This window comes from Schistocerca gregaria, chromosome 1, assembly GCF_023897955.1.
Source record: "Schistocerca gregaria isolate iqSchGreg1 chromosome 1, iqSchGreg1.2, whole genome shotgun sequence".
In the NCBI taxonomy this organism is placed as follows: domain Eukaryota; kingdom Metazoa; phylum Arthropoda; class Insecta; order Orthoptera; family Acrididae; genus Schistocerca; species Schistocerca gregaria.
This window is the reverse complement of record NC_064920.1, coordinates 134114288-134135646: the sequence shown is the minus strand read 5'-3', so window position 1 is coordinate 134135646 and position 21359 is coordinate 134114288.

Here is a 21359-nt window from a genome sequence, read left to right as displayed (position 1 = left end):
TGTCATCTCAACTGCTAGTGCTACAAGGCCGTTGGGATCCAGCACGGCGTTCCGTATTACCCTCCTGAACCCACCGATTCCTTATTCTGCTAACACTCATTGGATCTCGACCAACCCGAGCAGCAATGTCGCGATACGATAAACCACAATCGCGATAGCCTGTAATCCGACCTTTATCAAAGTTGGAGACGTGATGGTACACCTTTCTCCTCCTTACACGAGGCAGCAAAACAACGTTTCACCAGGCAACGCCGGTCAAATGCTGTTTGTGTATGAGTAATCGGTGGGAAACTTTCCTCACGTCAGCACGTTGTAGGTGTCACCACCGGCGCTAACCTTGTATGAATGCTCTGAAACGCTAATCATTTGCATATCACAGAATCTTCATCCTGTCCGTTAAATCTCTCTTCTGTAGCACGTCATCGTCGTGGTGTAGCAATTTCAATGGACAGAAGTGTATTATTCTGAGACCTTCAGTTGATTTTAACAGAGTGAACGCTGATGATCAGAATGTGTTTTGATAGCTAATAGGTAGGAGGGCAGCTCTGAGAAAGTTTCACTTTACTACCTTTAAAAAGGTTTGGAGGACATTGCTGCCACATTAACATCTGTGAATCGATTGCATATTGGGGACAGCACAGTTGGTCGAAACGTCTTGTTCCCAACATGCAATGAACTTCCAGAAAGCTAAATGCCTCGGATAATATGCAGTCGAAAGTGTGACACATTGCACCTTGAACTTCAGCAAAGTTTGTGCTGTCCAGAGATGTGGTCCATATTCCCATAGAGAAAACTGAAAGCTGAGTGGCCCAGGAAGGTATGATCTACCTGTAAAATACAATGTAGCGGGTGTTTGGCTATCTGGTTAAATTAGACTCCTTTATCACCACTTTCAACAGCACAAAATTTTCAGAGAATGTCAAAACATTTCCTTTGCTTAAACGTGCAGCCTTCTATCACCAACACAATGCACTGTTGTAAATTCAGCGCTTGGGCACACTGCTCTCGGATGTTAGGGGATGTACTAGGAAGCTGTCTGTGACAAATGTTGTAAAGACGCCAACAATGGTTTGTTCTGGGGTCACCCTGTCCTTGAAGAAGGGGAGATACAGGAACTGGAAGCAACGATGTGTATCCCGTATGGTGAGGTCAAGAAAGTCTATAAAGCCATACTGTCTCCTCTGTACACTATTTCTTTCGCCACATTTTTTACAAGGCCTATTCCGCAAGCCAATGTCAATGTGCAAATCATGGTTGGCAGTGCTGTGACCTAGGTTTGTCAGTGCACATCTAAAGGTGCTGTTTTTCCAGATCCCATAACTCGTCCACACTCCAAATACATCAGAAAACGCCACAACTGCCGATACTGAGTAGCTTTGAAACGTCCCCTTAGAACAATTATACAAGACTGTGCTTAAGCTGACACACAATATTTTTAGCGCAACGCAATCTTACTTCCAAAATTCCCTACGAAAGAATGGCCTTGATTAACATTAACCTATACGTTTCACAAATCACTTACCTCACAAAAATCTTCGTTACTCAAGCTACTGCAATACAGCGAGTGCCACTACTGGCAGCTAAATAAAAGATTCAAACTACTGAAGGCACTAACTACTGATAGGTATAGTTAGCAAATGAAAGATTTTAATACAGAACAGACAATGTATTTACCTTAACAGTCATAATATATATGATAGTTCATGACATCCAGTTTTACAAATTACAAAACTCCGCCATCTCTCTCCCCACGTCCACCACTGCTGGCGGCTCACCTTCAACTGCCCAACGCTACACGCTGTTAGCATTCAGCTGCCGCTGCCCGACACTACAATGGCAGACAACAATGCAAACTAGCCACAGACTGCGCACAGCACAGCCAGTGATTTTTCATACAGAGCGCTACGTGGCGTTACCAATAAGAAAACGTAAACAGCCTACTTACATAGCCCCCATTCTCCCCACAAAAAATTACAGATTGTTTTGGGCACTGGCCAATAATGATTTGATAAAATTTTTCATAATTACTATAACAAAGATATCAAATGCACACACTTATTGATACAATGTTGGTTAGAAGCTAAAATTCTCTCACAGTCCATAAAGACAGTCCTGATCGTTCATCATAGTAAAATTGCAGTGTTTTTTTTTTAAGTCTGAGCAATAAAAGAAATTGCACTTGGAAGTAGTGGATTTCTAAGCAGTCTTGAAGAAGTAGTGTTGTCCTTCCAACGGAAAGACAGTGCTGACTCTTGACATGCAGACAGGTAATGGGCCACAGCAGAGTCAGTCGACATTGAAGACTATCGGTAGGTAGGTCATCACAGAGCAGACCCACTGTAGTCCTGGTAGAGATTACTATTGGTGGGCCACCAGAGGTGCAGACCCACTGCAGTCCTTGTAGAATTAATGGTATTGGTGGGTCATAAAAGGTGTAGACCCACTGTAGTCCTTGTAGAGATGGCCATCTGTTTGACAGTGCAGGCGCACAATCACCATTGAAGAGTCTTGCAGATAATATAGCAAGTCCATAACCACCACTTGTTCACTCGCAAAAATTGTTTTTGAAATGTGCTTACAACCAGCAATGCTGTTATCCAGTCCCTTACTGAATTATTAACACACGTGCAAACACTATCAGTCCCTACTTCTCACATATTGTCCATATACTATGACCAACAGAAATGTGTGCAGTGAAATGTAATTTACAAGTTACTTAATTTGATGAAATGGTGTAAATTACAATTTTATAACATAAGAATACAATAACAAAGGTACAAAATATATCATTAAAGAACATAACAGTACAGATAACTTTTGCAGTAATACAGGCTTTACAAAAGAATCGAAATAACAAATACATCAGTGTTACAAAAATTATGACATCAGTACATACATAAAAAATCAGAATATCTTTTGAAACATCAACTTCACACATGAGCATTAGAACAAAACAGAATAAATTATGTGTAAACATGTTTACGAAAGTAAATAACATGTTATTAACGCAAATTATATTTGAGGATAACAGTATTCCTCATCATAGTGAATGTAGCTTAGTATTAGAAGAGAAAAAATTCTATGAAACAGCACACAGAGACAGGAAGAAAACAAATACACAAGGGTACACAAACACATAGTGGGATAACACAAAAGGAAAGGACAGGGTTTGTTTTACTGCAGTACTTTGCAAACAAAACTTTCTTTACTTCTCGGAGATCTCCCTTTGTTCTTCATTATTTCCAAAAAGTCCTATCTATACCTGCTTTCTGTACTTTTCTCGTATAACCTCTCAGTGCATTTCTGGAAATTAATCACAACTCATTCTCTTATATAGGCTACCCCCTCTTAAGCTAACTTAAATCTACTGAGCTCAGATGCTTAACTAAGGGACAAGGCAGCAGCAGCAGCAGCACAAAACAATTAATACAAACAGCAATGACAAAAAAATGCAAGTAAGCATAGCGAGCAGCAATAAATGTAATAATTTATATCTAAACATGACAAAGCTGAAGCAGAAAAAATATTACAGTAAAAATGATTAATACCTATGTCACATCTTAACACTAGAGTGATGCATCACGAGAACATACGCTAGCAGATAAGTTACCAAATCGTAAAAAAATTATTTTTGCAATTCCCGTAAAGGGAAATGTCTTTTGTGCTCTCTTTTCCAAAAAAGTAAACCATAAAATGATTCTTTACTGGGTCTGTAGACAGAAAATAGTGATATTAGTACATCTATTAAATTTTATTTTAACCAATGCTGCATTGCAGATAGAAACTGATTATTAAACAAAATGAGCAGTCTCTCAGCTAGAAAGACAATAGATATAAAATGTTTCTCATCATTTCATTTCAGTAAAAATCATAAATTAAGAACTCTACAGGGTAATCATGTTTTCAAGTTTGAGGGTGCGGTATTTACGATGCTTTCTACAAAGGAATGTCAATAGCGAGGATAATGGCCTGTTTTTTTTCCACCTGTGTCTCTGACAGGCACACACTGGCTTTCTTTTGTCAGGTGGTTGTCGCGCAGTTGGGTGCCCGCGACGCATTACGTGCAGGTGGTCACTTAACTGTCTTATCGAAATATTTACGACACCAGTTTCCGCTACGGTGGCAGTCTCATATAAAAAAAATTCACAGGTCAAGAATTTGCGTTACAAAACTGTAGAAATAAAATCATTTAAATATAATAGTGTCCAAAAAATTTTCACCAGCATTGTAATACATTACGCATTTACACACATTTCATAACTCTTAAAGTACGATTCTTGGTTTCCAACATCCTTTTTCACAAACCAGAGTCCCTAACCACTACTCATTATTCCTTACCTTATTTCACATATACATATTCGTCGACACTTTTTCAATATTTCATCGTAACAGATATGTAGCATAACCAAATAACTCACATAGCATCAGCTTAAACATACCTCAGCAGCATAATTCACATTGTCGTCGTAATAATATCATAACACCTCAGTCAAATTCTCAAAATCTCCGGAACTTCCTCCAATAATTTCAAAACCTAAAATAAAATTCTCTGCTCATGTCAAAAGTGTCATCTGCCTCAAACGTACTTTAAAAATCGTGATCCCATACCAAATACGCCATTCAAATCTCTCATAGTACCACAATGGTTCTGAAAAAGTATGAAGAGTTCACAAAGTACAGACAAAATACAATTTCATAAGTGTGAAGTTATTCAACCGTGTAATTACGTAAACATCTGTCACTGAAGTAGTAAAATAAATATTTGTCTCTCTCAGTTAAATGATCATATAGCTGTGTAATTCTGTGTTAGAGAAATATGGTACCGATGTGTAAAGTTGTATAAGCAAATACCATATTAGCTAGGGTTCCTTGTGCTCGCCGAACACATGGTACACAAGGTAAGCGTGTACCCCCCTGAGGATTAATGTAATTATACCCTCAGGTGTTACAGATTACAGCAATGGAATGAAATGTATCACAAAAAACTTTCTTTTTAATTCCACAATATGAATAAATAAATGGTTTAAGTACCAAATTAATCACTCAAATGCGTGCCCTGTGTTGCTAAATGTGCGTTTTGCTGTAAGATAATTCTGTGGAACTGTCGTAGTTATCGTCCTGTGTAAGCAAAGTTCTGCTGAAGTCAATGTACTTACCTCATCATAAACGAAGGTGAAATGCTTTCCGTGTAGATATCGTAGTTATTACGTACCTTACCGTGATCAAGAAAGTACTATAATGTAACGTATTGTTGTGCTACGATAAAGGCTGTCTCATTGCAGCTATACCACAAAAGTTACTACTAAAACATGTTTTACTTTCCAGAATAATACAGAAAAACTGTGCAGATATAAAACAGATACACCGCAAAAGCAAAATGTAAATCGTGTCACATATTATTAGCGTCGTGATATAATCGTGTAGCTATTAGAGAAACCAAATGCTAAGTCATCTTTAATCTCACCGAATGAACTTCAAATAAAGAATGTGTTTTCAAGTAAACCAAAATGTTGCATTAAAATCTCATTAGCACTACTGGTAAATGTTCTAAGTATGTAAGCCTTATAGTCGTTACGTAATCGTGCAACTAACAAGCAAGAATGTACACACACAATAACACTATGACGTCTGTTCACTATAACAATGCACTCGTAAATACTGTCTAAATATGTTCCGTAGGTTCTATACTGGATAGTAAACTTCAAACATTGTTGCATGTTAACAGTTTCTCAGTGTGACAAAACATACTACAAATGTGAAGTGAAATGTTTTATGGCAAAGACAAACTTAAAAAGCAGATTATCTCTTAATAAACGGTTTTACATGTAAAATGTGGTGTAAACCCATACTCTTCCTAGTACGCAGACTGTCAACTGAAAAGCAATTATCATGTGGTTACGTCGGTAAGGAACACTGGCATTTTGCTCAAGGTTAGCTTAAGTTATTTTTCTCTGAGCCAGCCGGCGCACGCGGCTGCCTGCGGTGTGAGTCATTGTCTGTCTCTTTGTTGGCGTGCGTCGTTATTGGGATTAGGAGACCTAACTTCTACAAATTCACCTTGCCGAGAGGGCCCTGCTCTGTTTGCATCCCGCCAGTTCAGATGCAATTCAGGTCTGTCGTTACGATCATATCGTCTGTCGTCATGTCGGTAATTTCTGTAATTAATTTCTTGTCGGTCACGTGGTGGAGAATTTCTCCCTGAATTGTAACTGCGCGCTGGACCGTTGTGTCTTAAGTTATTCCGTCTCCCTTGATAATAATTATTTTGGTTTCCATATTGTCTGTTTCTCTGATTGTCTCTGTGATAGTCATTACCGCGGAGAGGTGATCTTTCCCTGTAATAATTACTACTCTGCCAACAGTTGTCATACGGGTGGTGTCTGTTTTGGTCACGATTTACGTTGTACGAATAGCCTTGTCGTGTATTATTTCTGTCATCGCGGAATTGTGACAGGTGTGACCTGTAATTGTTGTGCCCCTGTTTTCGCGTTCCGCGATTGTCAGTGTCAATTTCCAGTTCTTGTAACAGTCCCTGAAAAGCTTCAATGTCGTCTTTGCATCGTCCTGCTAAAATAATCTGTCGTAAATGTTCACCTAATTTGATTAAGCAAATGCGGATGAGTTCTGAGGGGCTGTATGGGTTTGAAAGATACTGATTCTTATGTAACATGTCTTCAAAATATTTGACAAGACTGGAAAATTCAGATTGTTCGAAATGTTTCATCATTATGATGCTATGTTTTACTCGGTCTTGTGTAGCTTCAGACCAATATGCTGAGAGGAAGGCATGATAAAATTCTCCTTCACTATGACAATCGTGAATGACCGATCGCATTCTTACAACTGGTTCATTCTCCAAGTAGCCACACATAAATTCTAATCTGTGCTCTAAAGACCAGTTGGGAGGAAAACAATGAGAGAATTGATGAAGCCACGCTTGTGGATGAATGTAGTTGCCAGAATTCTTAAATGTTTTCAATTTACGTGCAGTAATGAACAGGTTATAGTCAAAATCATCGTGTCGGCGGGTAGCATATCGTTCATTGTTACGTCGTGTCGGCAGTTCCATCTCAAAATTCGGTGCACCTTGCCTATTTCTTTCACAATTTCCGAAATGCCCTGTGTTATTATTTTGTGGCTTTTCCGTATTTATAAGTCCCTCTTCCCGTGTTGGAGCGCGACTGACCTCTGAAATACGTAATTCTTGTATTACCTGTGTCAGCTGATCTTGCACTTCCCGGATTTCTCTTTGGTGTTGTGTATTAATTTGATTCTGATTTTGTTTGAATTTACTAATTTGTTCGTACTCTTCTGTATCATTCAGATCATCATCTACCTTTGTAGATAAGTTAGTGAACTGATCTGAAAGTTCGGCTACTTTCTCCTTTAGTGAACACATTTCCTCAGTGTGTTTTTCTGAACCAAGTTTCAGAGTGTCCATTTGTGTTGAAATCGAATCTACTGTGACCTTTAAGTTTTCCTGAGTTCTTGCAAGTTGCGTAACCGAATCGGTGGATGCAACTGAGTCCATTTTAACTTGCAAGGTGTCGTGATTTTCACGAACAATAGTTTGCAGTTCTTTTATGGCTGCTTCGTGATTCTGTAATGCGTTTTCATGCCGCGAAAAAATAGGTTGAAAATGCTCACAAATTTGTGTTTTTACGTCATTACAGATTTTTTGACATTTCGATTCAATGTTATGTAACTCAGTAGTTAAATCTTCACGTGTTTGTTCAAGTGTGGTGTCTAACTTCCGAAGATTTTGTTCCATTGTGTCTAACTTTTGAAGCTTTTGCTGTGTTTGTCTCTGATTTTGTTCCATTGTGTCTAACTTTAGAAGACTATGTTCCATTGTGTCTAACTTTTGAAGCTTTTGCTGTGTTTGTCTCCGATTTTGGTCCATTGTGACTAACATTTGAAGATTTTGTCCCATTTGTTTCTGATTTTGTTCAAGCGTTGTGTCTAACTTTTGTAGCCTTTGTCCCATTTGTTGCATTAACTGTAATAACAGTGCACTGGTGTCTGAAACATGTTCCTCAGTGCTTTTCGGCAGTGCATTTGAACCGGCAATATTCGCATTTTGAAAAGCAGAAAATGTGTCTTGATTTATTTGAGAAAACGGTGAGGACGCAAAACCTGAATCTACAGTATTTGCAATATTGTGTCCTGTCTTTCGGAATCCTGAGGCGAGCTGTTGCCGACCGATCGATGGATAACGCTTTCCTGTTCACTAATTGTTTCACTGCCTACACCATTGTTTGCAGTCCGCTCCATCTCCCTATGTACAATTACCAAATTACTACTTTGAACATTAGTTAATTCATTACTCGGTTGCGCTAACACACTGCTTTCGTCTTCACTGTCATTTCTGAGTTTACTTTGGAGCCTAGTGTTACGTTTTTCACACGCCATTATTGTCACAATTTTTCACACGACAACACAGAAAAACACAATTTGAAGAACAAAAATAAGAGAACACATTAACATAGCACTGAAAATAATATCTAGTGAATTGCAAGCGCAGCTGCGAAATACTTGGTGCAAATCTACATGCATGCCACAACTGTTTTACTGTACAACAATGAAAGACTGCAACTACAAAGGAAATTCTCTCTATGATTACGCGCTAGCAATAAACAAAGGCTACACTAACTACACAAACTACAAGAAAAAATCAGAAGATTCCAGTGAGGTATCCGTGGCTAAGGGTCGACATATGAAACGTCCCCTTTGAACAATTTATACAAGACTGTGCTTAAGCTGACACACAATATTTTTAGCGCAACGCAATCTGACTTCCAAAATTCCCTACGAAAGAATGGCCCTGATTAACATTAACCTACACGTTTCACAAATCACTTACCTCACAAAAATCTTCGTTACTCAAGCTACTGCAATACAGCGAGCGCCACTACTGGCAGCTAAATAAAAGATTCAAACTACTGAAGGCACTAACTACTGATAGGTATAGTTAGCAAATGAAAGATTTTAATACAGAACAGACAATGTATTTACCTTAATAGTCATAATATATATGATAGTTCATGACATCCAGTCTTACAAATTACAAAACTCCGCCATCTCTCTCCCCACGTCCATCACTGCTGGCGGCTCACCTTCAACTGCCCAACGCTACACGCTGTTAGCATCCAGCTGCCGCTGTCCGACACTACAATGGCAGAAAACAATGCAAACTAGCCACAGACTGCGCACAGCACAGCCAGTGATTTTTCATACAGAGCGCTACGTGGTGTTACCAATAAGAAAACGTAAACAGCCTACTTACAGCTTCTTGCAATTCAAGTGGGCCACGCGGGGTAGCCGTTCGGTGTCAGGCGCCTTGCCGCGGTTCGCGCGTCTCCCCCCCCCCCTCCCCCGCCCCCCCAGTCGTAGGTTCGAATCGCCATTGGGCATGGGTGTATCCTTAGCGTAAGTTACTTTAACTTGGATCAAGTACCGATGACCTCAGCAGTTTGGTACCATAGCACTTACCACAAATTTCCAACTCAAGTGGGAAGCTCCAGAAAACAGATCAGATGTGACGCTACCATTGCTGCGGTCGTTCCTACCACAGCTTCGATGCTGAAGGAAACAAATAATAAGCGACAACCACAAAAGAAGACAGGTGTCAAACTGTTAGATCATGTAGCCATCATTTTATCTTACATTACTCATGATTCCTCTTCTTAGCTAATGGAATATGAAGTCAGCATGGACCAACCAGTTCTCATAAGAATGAGTCTTCAGCAACTGCAGGTTCCACCTCAGTTGTGAGACAGGGTGTGCGTTCAGCCGACCCCTCCTCCATAAATGGCTCCCCTACTACAGTGGAACGTCTAGGATAGGAATGCGCTCTGTGCTTATATTTACAAGCAACACATTTTAAAGCTACTGGCGCCCCATAGCTCTGCGGCTTTACCCTAGGTGTCAAAGGTGACCTGACCAGGGAGAGAGCTATCCTCAAATACACCCCTGCCTACTGAACACAAGCAGTTGATCAACGGATTACCATCTGCTTTATTTATTTGCCACCTATGGGTGCAGTAGATTCTGCAAGAACTCCTCTACCCACTTCTCCTACTGGGTGAATTCAATGTCTGTAATTCATTATGGGGATCCCACTTTTCTTGCCCAAAAAGTCGAGTTTTAGAGAATGTCACGATGTCTCGGAAGGTATGAATCGTAAGCATAGACAATCCTACACATTTCTACGCTGCTACAGGGTCATCCTCAGCCATCGACCTCTCTTTTCTGCTGTCCAGCCATCACCGGTTCCACTCAGGAGTTTCTGATGACCTGCATCCCAGTGACCTCTTCCCACTCAGGTTTATTTACCTTCTGCAGGGAGCACTCCCTGAAAGGGCGCTGCCGAGATGGATTTTCAGCACAGCTAAGTGAGTGCTATTCAGGCATACGGCTGTGTTTGAACACTGAGGCAGTGTCTAGTGATGCAGCACGCTACTGACGTATCCATTCTGTTCATGCGGTCAGCTTTAAAATATTAGGAGGCAACCTGTACCTTGGTGGACCCATGAGTGGCACTCACCAGTCTGGGTCAGGTTTGTAGCGCCGCGACGGCATAAGTGCCACGCAACAGCAGGACACCTTGTAGCTTTTCGATTAACGGGAGTCAAGAATCGATTCACAAAAGAGGAAAACAAGAATAGGTTACGGCGAGGGGCCTGAACTCTAAAGCACTCAACTTGTTACACGGAAGCATGAGAAGCAAAGCAGTAAATGCAGTGGATGACCTACAGCAGCAGAGCTGAATTTTACAGCGGCAGTTTTAATGTGTTGTTAGGGTGGCTGGTACATTCGTGTTTTTTGAAAAAGATCACCCAGTCACATATTCCTGTGAATCTATTTTAGTTTTCCTCTCGTACTTACGTTTTAATTGACAGCTTTAGACCTCAACATTTTTATCGCTATAGTAGAAGTGTGAGCTTGTATGATAGTGTGGGTGATCATGAGTGAAACTGGAAGAGAGTGAGTGCTATTTTATCTCAGACAGCTTTTTAATTCTTTTATCACATTTTCTACGCTTTAACCACACTCGTTTCTCCTAATCTTCCAACGGGCTCTGGTAACTTGGACGTTAAACGCCCCTAAACCACACACATATATTCACTTACTCAGAAACACACACACACTCACTAACTCACATGCGACCGTGAGTACACACATACACTTCTTGGGAACCTCCTCACCAGTTTACTTACCGTCCGCGTCGTATTGGAGAACAGTCTTCATCATGTCCTCGCCGTTGTCTGCTCGCCATGCAGGTTTTCCTTTTGGGTAATCTCCAATAAGAAATCTAATAATCATTACGAGCAAAAGGGCAAAGGCAACAATGGTCGTGCATCTCATCACTTCTGGTTAGCGGAACACTATGAGTGATTACGCTTTAGAAAATCCTCATCCACGGTCTTTAATGTACAGAAATTTAGAACGCCTTAAACAGCTGATTAGAGATGCCTACTGGAAACGGTGTCACCTGGTTAAATTTTCAGTAACTCCTTATTCACAGTCCTAATAACACCCCTGCGAAAGTATAAGGCGTGTGGATTCTGCTTTCTTATGTTTCAGAAAGATGTCCGTTGATGTATCCCAAAAACATATGATAACTATGTTTTGATATTACAATGTTTGATCTCAAGTATGTGACTGACTGTAGGAATCGCAATAAGTAACAGTGGACGGAGAACGTTCCGCATCAACGTGATAGACACAGGGTGTGCCTCCTTCAAGGACATTGTGCTGATTACCCTCGATTATTTCACGTAAACAAAACATCATTTGCACTCTATTTCCGTTGAATGGTAACGCTCTTCAAATGAGGTAAAATCCAAGACAATATGCAGAAGCAATAATTAGACCTTCAGTATACGATTACAGCGATAGTGTTAAACTTCCTGGATCCCAACACCATACAGATACGTACGAGTAACACTGCGAAAGGCATTTACATACAACGAGCTCCTGAAAGTAATAATATGGACTGTGAATGGAAGAATTAGGAGAATTCTGGGGAGACTCTACTGCGGAAGAGTACGCAAGACTTCAGTGTACCCATCCGCCGTAGAACGTACTGTTCCCGTTTTTGACACCAATGTGGAATCGGGCTACTGAAAAATCTCAGAGGAATTCTTACCGGTTTCTAAGACATCGATAAGTCCGTGCAACTCACAGGACGCACAGACGCTCAGGAAAGTTAAATGGAAATTCTTGGAAGAATGGAGCGTATATGCACCAGAACAAGGAAAAAGATGATTGTAAAACCTCATATGAAGAACTACAGAAGATGGCGAATAAAAACAATGCTACTGGCTACTGATGGGCTATTTCAATGCCAGGAAAGGAAATACCACAGTAACGAATACTATAGTGTCTTCTGAAGAACCGGTATGTAACATAAATGGAAAATGTAGAGTGAGATATTTGGCCACATATCATAATCTAAAAATAATAACCACACATTTTAAGAAAAGTGATATAAATCAATTTCCTTGGTTCAGTAAAAGTTTTACACCAATAATTGACTACAACTTGGTAACTGATAAGACATCATGTCAAATAAGGGATAGAATAGTTTGTAAAGGGGAAGATATAGGATCAGATCATTTTAGTTATCATCAGAACAGATGTTTCTCCGAAAGGAAGAAAATGATAAAACATAAGAAACCAACAAGGTCAAAACTTTGAAAGTATGTTTCCTGAAGAGGAAACCATCAACATGTTTACCAAAGCAGATTAAATAAAAAGCTAGGAAACCTAGAAAGTTAACACAAAACAGAACGGCGAACTTTAATGAACGTGGTATGCAATGGCTGAGAGTACTCCAGTTTTGAATCTACATCTACATCTACATGGATACTCTGCAAATCACATTCAAGTGCCTGGCAGAGGGTCCATCGGACCACCTTCACAATTCTCTATTAATCCAGTCTCGTATGGCGCGCGGAAAGAATGAATACCTGTATCTTTCCGTACGAGGTATGATTTCCCTTATTTTATCGTGGCGATCGTTCCTCCCTAAGAAGGCCGGTGTCATCAAAATATTTTTGCATTCGGAGGAGACAGTTGGAGACTGGAATTTCATGACCAGGTTCCGCCGCAACGGAAAACATCTTTCTTTTAATAATTTTCAGCCCAAATCCTGTATCATTTCAATAACACTCTCTCCCATATTTCGCGATAATACAAAACGTGCTGCCTTTCCTTGAACTTTTTCTTTGTACTTGTCTGGTAAGGATACTACAGCGCGTAGCAGTGTTCTAAAAGAGGACGGACAAGCGTAGTGGAGGCAGTGTCCTTAGTAGGTCTGTTACATTTTCTAAGCGTCCTGGCAATTTAAGCTGTTCGTAATTGTAATACCGAGGTATTTGGTTGAATTTACGGCTTTTAGATTAGACTGATTTATCGTGTAACCGAAGTTCAACGAGTTCCTTTTAGCATACGTGTGGATGACCTCACACTTTCCGTTACTTAGGGTCAACTGCCACTTTTCGTACCATTAAGATATCTTTCGTATATCGTTTTGCAGTTTGTGGTGATATTCTGATGACTTTATTAGTCGATAAACGACAGCGCCATCTGCAAACAGCCGAAGACGACTGCTCAGATTGTCTCCAAAATCGTTTATATAGATAAGGAACAGCAAAGGGCCTATAACGCTACCTTGGGGAACGCCATAAATCACTTCTGTTTTACTCGACGACTTTCCATCAATTACTACGAACTGTGACCTCTCTGACAGGAAATCACAAATCCAGTCTCATAACTGAGACGATATCCCATAAGCACGCAATTTCACTACGAGCCTCTTGTGTCGTACAGGGTCAAAAACCTTCCTGAAATCCAGAAATACGGACTCGATCGGAAATCCCTTGTCAATAGTACTCAACACTTCATGTGAACAAAGAACTAGTTGTGGTACACAGGAACGATGTTTTCTAAACCCATGCTGACTGTGTGTCAATAGACCGTTTTCTTCGAGATAATTCATAATGTTCGAACACATTATATGTTCTAAAATCTTGCTACATATCGACGTTAACGATATGGGCCAGTAATTTAGTGGATTATTCGTACTACCTGTCTTGAATATTGGCGTGACCTGTGCAACTTTCCAGTCTTTGGGTACGGTTGGGTGTAACTGTTAAGCATGGAGCTAATGCAACTGCATATTCCGAAAGGAACCTAATTGGTATACAGTATAGACCAGAACACTTGCTTTTATTAATTGATTTAAGTTACTTCACTACTCCCAGGATATTTATTTATAAGTTACTCTTGTTGGCAACTGTTTTCGATTTGAATTCTGGAATATTTACTTCGTCTTCTTTTGTGAAGGCATTTCGGAAGGCGGTGCTTAGTAACTCTGCTTTGGCAGCACTGTCTTCGAGAGTATCTCCATTGGTATCGTACAGAGAAGGTATTGATTGTTTATTGCCGCTAACACACTTCACATACGACCTGAATCAGTCCAGTATTTCATAAAGCGAATGATAATTGTTTTATTTAGCAAACATAGATTGTGACTTTTCTGTTTTATACATGCGATTATTTATTAAAATTTCGCAAAATGTTAAACGAACTTTGATACATTAATTTATACACCTTATTTAGTAAAACATGTTTTCCAAAATGTCGCAGACTCCAAGATCCATTGTGGAAGTGGAATAATGTGTAATTACTGTGACAAGACGAACCAAAATAGATGACAGAGCAGTGGTGAGAACACTGGTCTCGCATTCGGGAGGACGAGGTTCCAGTTCCTGTTCAGCCATCCAGATGTAGGTTTTCCATGATTTCCATAAAATCGCTCCGGGCAAATGCCGCGATGTTTCCTCTGAAAATGACACGGTCGATTTACTTCCCCATCCTCCCTCCGTTTCTAATGACCGCGATATCTTCTTTCTTTCTTCGAAATAGGTGAGAACGAACTTTAACCACGACAACCTTTTTATTATGAGAATTCACTGCTAAATAAAATTAGTAGGTTCAAGTGCTGAAAGAATTTTGCGTATCGTATAAATATTGTATGAAATCAGAAGTATATGTCCGAGTAATTTACGTTACTTTCGGCCCCGTCTAGTAAGTTTACACAAGATCTGTCAAAATGTTACGGGGCTTAAACGAAAGTAGAAAAGTCATACATTCACCAAAGGAGCGTTTAAAATCGTTGTTGTCTCAATTGGGCAAACAAGTGTGTTTGATGAGAAAGGTCAAAGATACTGCATGAGTTCAACAATGTAAATCTAACCCAGCTATTGTTGCTGTCATTCTTGTGCTCAACCTCAGTCCCAAGACGTAGTTTATGCAGCTCACTGCATCGTGTATTAGAGCTGTAAATCCTGTGGAAACATAATGGTTCTGATTTTCCATTGGCTTCAGTTGTAAGCAGTGCCAACATAGCAAAACCATGTCTGGAAATGTTACAAGGCCAGATAAGTCAGCCATCCTGCCTGCTGCCCCTGTAACTATCGGAAAAGCTGCTGCCCCTCTTCAGGAACCATACGATAAATTGGTCACTCCACAGATACCCCTCCGACGTGGTAGCACCTACGGCATAGTTAACAGTAGTTCACGGGGAAAGGTGGAACGTGGGAGAGGGGAAGGGGGATTATCGGATGAGCAGATTCGTGTCAATCGATGCTCCCACCCTTCTTGATAGAACAACTTCACATTTAAGGGCAAAAAACAAACAAAATGTGTTATTTTCAACAAATATTTATTCGTTAATATCTTCTTTTCTGTCCCTTAGGTCATCTTCAGGACATAACAATCTAGAATCCACAAATATATTGGTTTGCAGAGTAAAGATTTCAACAACTGTACGGAATGTTTGGTCATGACGATAGGTATGAGACGCCAAATCGAGGGTTTATCACTTGTGATATCTATCAAATGTAATACAGTAAATAGTAACTGTTGTATAACGAAATAGTTAAGAGTGAATGCATCACAATATAAGTAGTGTGGGGGAAACAATTCAGTACAACACCGCGGAGGCTCAAATTGCTATCACGGCATACTTACCGACACAATGTTGTTATTGCACTCGGTGGGGGGGAGGGGGGATAGGGGGGAGGGGGGGGACACAGATGAAGGTAACCTAATAAGTGATGACACTAAATGTAATCCTACGGCTGAAATCAAAAGCCCCTTCTGCCTTTTCCAAAGGATCATGTTCCAGTACACATTGCAAATTACCTAATTATTAAAACAACATTTTGATGCTAGTGAGACATTTCGCTTGTCATACAAATTCTACACTGTTATGTATTGTGCGTACTTCCAGCAACATCACAAAACACTAAATATGTACCTTAGGTCTGGCACAATCTTACCTGAACATTTCACAAAAGAGAAAATGTTCCACATGTAGTTCAGGTGTTTATCTCTATCATAACAGCGTGATAGTATGCAGCGATGGGGACTTTGACTGAGGCAGATGAACAATAATGTCTCAGCAATGAAGTCATCGTCTCTTCCATTTTGTGTCGCGATGTGTGTAGTTCGTTATATTATATTTTGACAGGTTCATCAAACACTGAATATGCGCAATGAAATTTGGTAGTATCGATGCGAAACTATAATCACTTCTGTACATCCGTGTAGGCCGATCTTCTAATGATTACATTCTTAACTGATGGTTTCTTTGTTGTATTGAAGTGCAAACCATGTAAACCGACGTGTGACGTTTGCTGCCACTACACGGCATTATAACTTAGTCTCTCTTCATATGCAGTGTGTACACGTCAGTGATGTTCTTTAAATACAGTTATTTTACTGTGTTTTCTAGTTTACATATGTACAGTTAGGATTCCGTTTATAATTTAAATATGGAAGTGAAGTCCCATGCTTCTTCACAGAGCGTAGGGGAACGATAGTGTAAATTCATAAATTTCGGGCCTATTATAGTATTTGAGAGTTGTAGCATCGCGTTTTTAGTACCTGCATAGTGTAAATTCGCGTAGTCGTCTGTCTTCTGTTTTTCTTTTGAACGGCCAGTGTCGATTGGTCACAGCCAGTGTGCTCCCTGCCGCCGTTGGATAAGCAGCTGCAGTAGCAAGTCATATACTCCTAGCTCACTCATTTGTTACATAGTTTAATTCTTAATTTCTTTGCGTGTTTTTGGTACTTGCATTGTTTAATTCATAAATTTCGGGCGTATTATAGTATTTGAGAGTTGTAGCATCGCGTTTTAGTACCTGAATAGTGTAGAATCACGTAGTCTCCTTCCGCCGTCAAGCAGTGCGACAGCAGTGCCCAAGTAGCAGCATTACTGCATTAACTAGGCAATCTTGTATTTTAATAACCGTTTAAATGTTATGTCGATTTGTTTGTGCTCTCTGTAGATTAATTCAGACGTTCTTTGCACATCAGTTTTTAGCATGGATATGGACTGCAACTGCTCTGTTCGGATGCAGGCTGAGTTGGCATTCCATCGCTCCCAGCTTCAGGCAGTGTTGGCTTTGGTCACATAGCTTGAGGCTGTTGCCAATGGGCATCACTGTAGGGGGTCCGGATGGGGGTTTGTCGGGGACGGCCAGCTCGTCCCACGCATCCCCCGATCGGACTACGACTGTGGCAGCCCGGGATACTGCAAACATTGAGGCTGATCCCTCACCTGTGGTAGATTGGGAGGTCGTCTCGAGGTGTGGCAGGGGGCGAAAGATATTCCGGAGGGCTGAACGGAAGGACTCCCCAGTTTGTCTGACGAACCGGTTTCAGGCTCTGTCTCCAGCTGATACCGATGTTCGGCCAGAGATGGCTGCTTCTCCTGTTCCAGAGGTTGCCCCTCAGTATGCAGGATCCGGGCAGTCACAGAGGGTGGCTTACTGGTAGTTCGGAGCTCCAACGTCAGGCGCGTAATGGGGCCCCTTAGGGATATGGCAGCAAGAGAGGGGAAGAAAACCAATGTGCACTCCGTGTGCATACCGGGGGGAGTCATTCCAGATGCGGAAAGGGTTCTTCCGGTTGCCATGAAGGGTACAGGGTGCACCCATCTGCAGGTGGTCGTTCATGTCGGCACCAATGATGTGTGTCGCTATCGATCGGAGGAAATCCTCTCTGGCTTCCGGCGGCAATCTGATTTGGTGAAGACTGCTAGTCTCGCTAGCGGGATGAAAGCAGAGTTCACCATCTGCAGCATCGTCGACAGGACTGACTGCGGATCTTTTGTACAGAGCCGCGTGGAGAGTCTGTATCAGAGGCTGAGACGGTTCTGCGACCGTGTGGGCTGCAGATTCCTCGACTTGCGCCATAGGGTGGTGGGGTTTCGGGTTCCGCTGGATAGGTCAGGAGTCCACTACACGCAGCAAGCGGCTACACGGGTAGCAGGGGCTGTGTGGCGTGGACTGGGCGGTTTTATAGGTTAGATGGCCTGGGGCAAGTACCGAAAGGGCAACAACTTCAAAGGGTGCGCGGCAAAGTCAGGACATGCGGGGACCAAGCAGCAGTCGGTATTGTAATTGTAAACTGTCTAAGCTGCATTGGTAAAGTACCGGAACTTCAAGCGCTGATAGAAAGCAGCGAAGCTGAAATCGTTATAGGTACAGAAAGATGGCTGAAGCCCGAGATAAATTCAGGCGAAATTTTTACAAAGGCACAGACGGTGTTTAGAAAGAATAGATTGCATGCAACCGGTGGTGGCGTGTTTGTCTCTGTTAGTGGTCGATTATACTGTAGTGAAGTAGAAGTGGATAGTTCCTGCGAAATATTATGGCTGGAGGTTCCACTCAACAACCGAGCTAGGTTAATAATTGGCTCCTTTTACCGACTTCCCGACTCAGCAGTATTAGTGGCAGAAAAACTGATAGAAAATTTGGAATACTTTGCACATAAATTTTCTCAGCATATTATAGTCTTAGGTGGAGATTCAGGAAGAGGGGAATTGACAATGATACCCGAAATACACTCCGCCACACACTTTGAGGTAGGTTATGGAGTGCAGATATATCTGTTGATGTAGACGAAACGTTTCCAGCAGACTGGCAGGTGTTTGTCTTACGCAGCACTCGCCGCAGGTACCGAGACTGCAGCCGAGGCGCCATTGTCGGGCGTGCAGATGGACGGCTAACGAATGTGGGCAGTGGCCCGCGCGCCGTGTGCGGCGCTTTCACTTCTCACATATGCAGCACCTGGCGGCACCATTTGCGAAATAGCGGCGCGCCGCCCCGCTGTATCGCCGGCGTGCATCTCGCGCCGGTCACCTTTAGTGGGACACCGCGGTCGTATTTTATTTGCACAGTTGCGAGTCAAAAACAACGGCACAATGAAAACTGATCGATGTCGGGAAAGGCTACGAACGCGAGGCTACTGGATGAATGTCCAGCGCCGTACTTGCTAAATACCGCCCCGGGCGGTCGGCCGCCGTGTAGTGCCGACGAGTGAGTCTCTACGCCTGTAACGACTATCGCGTTAGCATATTATGATGAAACGGCCGTCCACCTGCTCTATGAAGGACGTCTGGGAAACTGCCGGTAATACCCGAGCTGCCGGGACGATTACGATGTCGTAAATTAAACCATTCCGTTCTATGAGTCGATTACGTATCTATATAGTTACCTGTCCCCGAACGTGCACCTAGGCAGCAGAGCGGTCAGCGTGTCTGACTGCCATGTAAAGTGGGGTATCGTCCAGAGATCGCGGTGCCACACAAAAGTCGCAACGCGAATCGATACCACAGGCATTAGAGAGGGGTCGCTTTAATCGGCAGCAAACAATTGGAGTCCTCCAGAAAAAAACACCTCCATCTCAGAACAGAACTGCCCTAACACTGAGTCCAGTTTAGTGTCGAGCCTGCAACAGCTATGCCCAGTTCGTGATCTCAGCTACAATAGTCAATATCGTAGTGTAGGACCAATAAATAATTAAAGTACACGAAATGTATTTGAAGTTGCGAATATACTGTTGAGTGGCACGTAAAATAGGTAAATAAATTAGTAAAATCAATGTGAAGTAGCAGTTAAAAATAGATGAATAACTTAGTTTAGTTTAGAAGAATTACACACTGGGAAATAGCTTACAAAGCAGCAGTGGCAGAGGCCGGCGCTTGAAGTTAGCATGTTCAGGAGAGAAGCGGAAACTGTCGATTCAGCCGCCAGGGCATCGCCCGACCGGCTCACGTGTTTCTCAGTCGTCACATGTGAGCAAAGGCCCTCGCCTACATTCCAAGAGCCAATGACCGACGTTACGAAGACTCTTCGAGAAGCTTTTCAACGTGAACGAAGAGGCAGTGACCGTGAAGTCGTTCACCTCAAGTGAAATGAAGTGAATAAATACGCGAGACGCAGTGGGCCCGACAAAGAAGGAGAGTAGCAGTGATTTTCAGTCAGCTTCGTTGCTGAAGACCGTCATGCAAGAAGAGACAACATCATACACAGACGCACCAAGTCCGCTGCTGTAATGGAATAGCAAGCAGCAGCCTCGGCGCCAGAAGAAAGAAAAGGTATTTGAAGACCGATTCGTACTCGTGACTCGTGAGGACGGGAAGGAGGCGGCCTCACGTCAGCAGTCACCTGTGAGCTGGGGTGAAGATCTGACAGCCGAATACTGGAAAGCGGGAGTCTGTTGTTCGAGTTCGGGACACTGGCCTTCCCCTGCCGCGACGCTCCGCTGGCCGAAGCACAACACTGACACACGCGGCCGCTTAGAGAAGAGAAACACTGTGACGCCACATCCAAGGTATCACCACCCGATTCACGACCTCGTTCTCAATAATTAAAAGGGCCACAGCACGATGCGCGTCTCCAGTAAACTGGGCGAGACGATATCCCCACCGCCACGCGTAATCAGACGCCGCCGCTGCCGCAGCAGAAGGCTTCCCCAACGACACAGCTGCCGCTCTCCGAACCAGAACATCCAGTAAGGAAACAGTTGTACAAAACATTCAATAAAAGTTATCTTATGTAAAAATGCTGTTTCATTCTACCTCATACACGAGCCAAGGAAGAACCCATCCTGCCCACATGTTGTTAAGAGAGAAAAAATAATTTATTTAGTATTTTCACCCTGACATAATGCTTTAGAATCAAATGCCCTTTGCAGTAATGTTCATCCTGACAATTGACTAGCATCAAAAGAGAAAACCAAGTTAAATTTAGTGTCAGAAGTGTTACAAATCAACATCCATCAGCTCTATAATGAAATTACGACAGTGAAAAATTTTGCCGGACCGAACGCTGAACGCGAGTGGTCGACTTACCATTTGGCTACCCGAGAATGACTCACGGTCGTACCCAAACTACCATATGTCGTCAAACATGTGTGTACAACATGTGCTCATACATCCATAATTTACATTTCCGTACAGGGGAGACATTTTACTTAAAAGTCGCTTGCCCGTTGTC